This window comes from Olea europaea, unplaced genomic scaffold (assembly GCF_002742605.1).
Source record: "Olea europaea var. sylvestris unplaced genomic scaffold, O_europaea_v1 scaffold8, whole genome shotgun sequence".
Lineage (NCBI taxonomy): Eukaryota > Viridiplantae > Streptophyta > Magnoliopsida > Lamiales > Oleaceae > Olea > Olea europaea.
The window spans coordinates 1,614,470-1,620,676 of NW_019266434.1; positions in this window are offsets into that span (position 1 = coordinate 1,614,470).

Sequence of the window (6,207 nt, forward strand, 5' to 3'; positions counted from 1 at the left end):
CCTTCTTCTTTTTTTTTTTTTTTTTTTTCCCTCAATGCCTTCTTTCAAGTTCTCTAAGGAACTGATTGATCTTAATAAAAAATTTTGCCCTTGTGAGGTTCAAACCGCAAGAACAAGGATTTGAAGTAGAATAATGACTTAGAAAAGGACCCAAAAAAATAAAGAAAGGACTTGACTGAAAACACAACCTAGAATTTCAAGAAAGCGGTTCTTCAAATCAATTTATGATTTTCCCACAACAAAATTGATACGAATGGATGATTTAGGTATTGAATTGATTTCTTGAAAGAAATTATGCTTCAAGAATTTTCGAGAGAGTGTTTCTTGAAGTCAAATAAGCCTCTTTTTGACTTGGAATTTTCTTTTTCTTTCCGCTAAATTTGTTTCTATAATTTTCATTTTTCGAACTAAATATGCCGAAAATCAACAAAGGCAAGAAAAATAAAAAATTATATTGGTCAATTAAATTTAAATACACAAAATAATTCTTAAATATTCTGGGTAATCGTATTGTTTAAATCACTCAAGAACATGATGAAGAACTTAAGAAAACGATGGAGACTAGATGAAGAAGAGAACACTCAATGAAGAATTGGGAATTAGAAAAAAATACAAAAAAAATAAAGATGTAACCTTGATTTTGGAGTCAAATTTTGATAACCAACTAATGTGAACCCATGTGTAAAAAGTTTGAACACTCACTAAACTTTGTTGATTGTCATGTTATAGTCACTAAACTTTATTTTTACCATAAATAATCACTCAACTTACTCAAAACCCAGTCCTTCCATCACTACGCATTCACCCGTTTTATATGCTTCCCAGGTGACTAGATGGACTACGATGTGGCAGGAGACTGTATCATAATGTTGCCATGTGAAGAGTTGTGTTCCGAAAAAGAACGATTTCACCAAAAAAAAAAAATGAAAACCTACCTTTAAATCAATGAGCTCTAATCTCAAAACATTAAATGAACGATATAAATCTCTCCCAAAACTCAAGATTCAATCCCTCCCAAACCTCAAACGAACCCTAGAAATCAATTTGGGAGAACTACTTCTCTTCGACTCTGCAACATCAATGAAGGAGGAAATCAATGAAGTAGGTGAAGCCCAACTCAAGATTCAAGAAGTCGAGAAGACAAGGAGCAGTAGGAGATTCAGCTGCTTGGGCTAGTTGTGGTCGTATGAGATTATATTTTATACAATGTTATATTGAATAATTCTTCTGCCCCATATAAACTATATACAATGATCATGTCCAATCAAAGGCAGCCATTTGCTAACGTTCATGGTTGAAGAAAAATTACTTGCCGTAGTTGAAGAAAAATGTAATCATGGTAGATGCTAAGATACTGAAGAAAAATTTAGTCATTTCCACTTATGTATATTATGCATGTTTGGATTCTAATTACAGTGTACGCCTTTCCTCCTTTTGAAGCGTTATGGTAGGAAAGAACAAGGGAACCTGTCACAGTTGTAGGAAGCTCGAGCACTATTTGTGGGATTATCCAACAAAGAAACTCTATCCAAAATGTGATAAAGGCTTCAAGAAATGCATGGAGGTAGAGAAAAATACCAAAACATGGAAAAGTTATTCTAATGTTGTACTAGAGATTGTGGTCATTTCAAGTGGAAAGATGATGAACAGCATACTGTAGAATCGAGTTTTGTATGTTCATGTAATTGTAAAGCCTAAGTATCTACGTGAAGACCTATTGTGTATGTTCAAGACATGTGCTCAAATACCAAAAGAGAAAGACATCCAGATAGCCTTCAACATAACCATGCACAAGGGAAAGGGGGTTATGGAGGATAACGAGAAAGGAAAGGAGATAGCTTATTGAATTTGTTCTAACTATTTGGTTGAGTTAAATTAAGTATGTTGTAAGACTTATGTTATTTTTCAACTAGGAAGTCAATCTTCCAATCTGTTTCTTTCTTAATAGACTGTTACTTTTAGCATTTTTAAGTTATTGTTCCAATTTTGAAATTTGTTGTAAGAGAAAGAATAGGCAACAATAATCAAGAAGTTGGTTGAAATTTGGAGCCAATGAAATCTTATCCTATGCCTCATAGTTGGGTGTAAATTAATTCATCATTTATGTTGGCATAGTTCTACTGATTTCAGATGTGATTTGTATTGCATTTCTTTCATTGTTTTGTGGATAAAACTTGAATTTCTATTGCAACAACTAAACCAATATAGTTGCATATAGATCACCCAAATCCATTTGCTCCTCTTTTACACTACCTTTTCACTGAATCGGTAACCGGATTCTCCAATCTTGTGAACGTAAAATTGCAAGTAAATATGGCTTCTTTATCTTCCCACCAAAACTATAACTTGTCAAATAAATAATATTCAATTTCTACAGGCTAGAATTAGTTGAAAAAATGTTAAGATTCAAAATTTCTTTTTGAGTATCCAATGGTAAAAACATATTGATATAATAAGAAAATCTATTCATTCAAAATAATTCCTTCATCCACACAAAGACATCAAAAGCTACCATATACAACCATCCAAACATGTACATCACATTCTAGCTCAAAATCTAGCAAAACATTATCATAACTATCTAGACAAAATTACGATAAAAAACCATAAAAATCCACCATACACAACCCTCCCAAGAGGCAAAAATTTCCTTTATTCATAATCTGTTGGTCCATTCGTTGCTAGTCCCAATCTTAGCCTGGTTGTGTGTGTGCATGTCTCTATGAACTAAACTAAAGGGGTCAGCATAAACCTCATCGACAGTTCTTCAAATACATTTTGGGTCGATGTCGATCCCTTACCTCTTGACGAGACTATTTTGCCCTAGAATACACAATTACACATCAAACCATGCCTTATTACAAAGAGCAAATGTACTAAACAAGGTAAACAAGAACTTGATATTTACTCACTTGCTAGCTGACCAATACATTACAATTTGATTCAACTAGTTCTAATTCAGTATTGAACCATTCTTGTTGGAAGTAAAATAGGTTAGCATCACATGACCATTACGTACAAGTACATTTTATCTTTAAAAAAATGTAACATACTCATATGTTAACCGAAAGAGAAAATTATATACCTGAACTGGGACGTTGTTGCTTGAGCGATATTGTATATTGCGTCCCTTTAAACAACTCACTAAGTACATCATTTTCACCCACCTCTTCTTCTTGACATGTTACTTTCCTTGAATAGGCACTACCATTTCTTCTGTCTGTTTTCGTCTCTTTTTCTATTTCTTTCCCTGTTGTGGTACAGTCCACTTAGGCTGGATGATTTTCAGTGCATCCACTTTAGGCCACAACATTCTACCGTTGATTGGTACAGTTCATGTATGTCTCTACTGTGTAACAATTATGAACAAAATCCTCTGGCTGATTTGGACGTTCCCATATCACAGGCACGACATGCATACATGGTAGACCTATAAGTTCCTATTTTCTGCAAACGCATGTAAATGCTCTAAGAGATCAATGATATATGTCCCATAACTACATTCAATTGCCATATCGAGCATCCACGAAGTGTAGTGTACATCCTCTTGACATCTTGGCGATCTTATGTAGTTTTTTTTGTAATCTTTTGGCATAGGAATCTTTTCTCGTCTCCTCTGAATCCGTGTCATAAATGTAATTTTGCATTGAAGTCAACATATTTAGAATCAATTTCTCTCTACTGTCCAGTAATGTTTTGTTAAAAACTTAGCACCTATTTTTCAGTACTTTGAATGTACTGAATAGTGAGATCGACTTCACTTCTGATGGTGCCCCTTTATCGGCCGCCCATATGCACCTTCACTTACTTCACGAACTTTTTCCATCCACAACTTGTATTCGACAACAATTGTAGACTTTGTGGCACGCTAAACAAATTCCTTTAGAATTTTGCTCTTCTATTTGACGTTGAAGAAGTTTGTATACATGTCATACACAGAAGCGATATTCTACCTCCGGACTAACTCCTCAAACATATTTTGAAAACCATTTTGCTTGTTTGTCATCAACGTCTATCTCTTAACACTGCCAATTTTAGTGTTCTCTTGGATGTACCTCATGAACCATCTCCGCGTCGCTGTATTCTCCTTCTATACAATAGCATATACGATGGGGTTAATATAATCATTAGCATCTTGTCCCACTTCCATTAACATAATTCTCCCAAAACAACCACACAAACGACACCTATCAACACCAACCAATTTCCTGTATCCAATCTTAAAATCGACTGTGTAAGCACTAAAGCATATGTATCTACCTTGGAAAACCTGCTCGTGTAGGGCTATCATCACAGTTGATCCCAGATTTGTCCGAAGTACCTCTACAACATATTTTTTAAAAGCCCAAACTATTCCTCAATTGTTTCAAACTCTTAGACGAATTTTCAAAATCGGAATAAATCTCCTTCACAGCTTCCCAAATGTCTTTTGCGGTGGGTAGAAATAGGTATTTCTTTCCAATCATGGGCTTCATGGAGTTGATGAGCTACATGGTCAGCATGGAGTTCTCCGATCACCATTTTCGAAGGAAGGAAAATTGTGTCAGTTGAGGTTGGCTTCTTAGTCTCTCCAGTGAGGTACCCAAGTTTTACTTTTCCATCATTGATTAGTTTGATAGATTGCGCCCACTCTCTATAGTTTCTTCCATCCAATTTTTCTACCATGAGTTAAAAGGATGAACTTTCAATTCCTCCACTCACGGCAAAGGTAGCCTCTATTTCTTCATTGAAATATTCAGAGGTCGTTGACGCTTTGTTGTTGGTGGCAGTTTCTATCATTGGAATAGCTCTAATACCATGAAGGTGAAAATAGGAACAATTTCTCTGTATATTTCACGTTAATAATACACACTACATATATCCTATTTATAGTAGAGGGAAGGAATAAAAGAAAGGAAATAAATCTCTAATGAATATACAATATCCTATCTATGGCAAATTAAATCTTCAACAATCTCCCTAGTCATATTCCAAATCAATTCAGAGTTTCTAATAGTTTGAATCGTTCACTTAAATTGACCATCTGTTTAAGGATGGAAAGCTATACTAAAGTTTAATTTAGTACTCATAGCTCGATGTAAATTCTTTTGGAAATTCGATGTGAACCCAAGTCTCTGTCTGACACAATTGAAACTGGTGCACCATGCAACTTCACCACTTTCTTAACATCATGCATACCGATAAAAAATTAGCAGATTTGGTTAATCAGTCAACGATTACCCAAATGGCTGCATGACCTTTTATTGATTTTGGCAAACCAACAACAAAGTCCATTTTCACATATTTCCATTTTCATTCTGGAACATCTAATGGCTGCACAAACCCTAATGGTCATTGAAGTTTGACCTTGCTTGCACATCAAACACCTTTCAACATACTCAGCTACATCCTTCTTCATTCTCTTCCACCAAAATATCATTTTTAGGTCTCAATACATCTTGATACCTCCTGGATGCATTGAATATGGTGTAAAGTGAGCCTCCTCTAATATTTACCTTTTCAATTCCTCAAAGGCTGGTGCACATAATTGTCCTTGATGAAGCAGTGCTTTATCATCAAATGTGGTAAAATCTTTCCATTTTCCCATTTCTATCATTAGCTTTATGTTGAGATGAATTCAACATAAATTAAATAATATTTGACATAACTTCATGAAAATCATTTTGAATATTCCACGATGCCATTCATCTCTGCATCGACCACCTCGAATCATTAATTTTCTGAATAGAGTAAAAAAGAACATAATGTGAGATAAAATATCGATAAGTGTGCATGGGTAAATTTTGTTCATATATATGCATTTTGTTGAAATTTCACACTGTAGACATAAAAATTGGACCTAGCATAGAAAATACCAAATTTTCGTGTGTAATGTTACTATACTCCAATCCGTCCATATAAATCTTATCTATAATACTGACCATAACTTAACATATATAAGATTACTTACGCAATAATGTAATAGCACACTTACCTTTCACTTAACGAGAGAGATCCTTGAGCCTCTTGTAAGGTTGTGTGATTGTGTAAGTGTATGACTATATTTAATATGAAAAGAACAAGAGAAAGAATAAAGGCGGAGAGATGAATTGATAGAGATAGAGAGGGAAAGTGTAAATAGTTGGTGAAGGGTAGTCTAATATTGAGTTTATCTCATATTTATAGTATAAATTCTAGGACCATATGTAGAGAATGGCTAGATGTTAG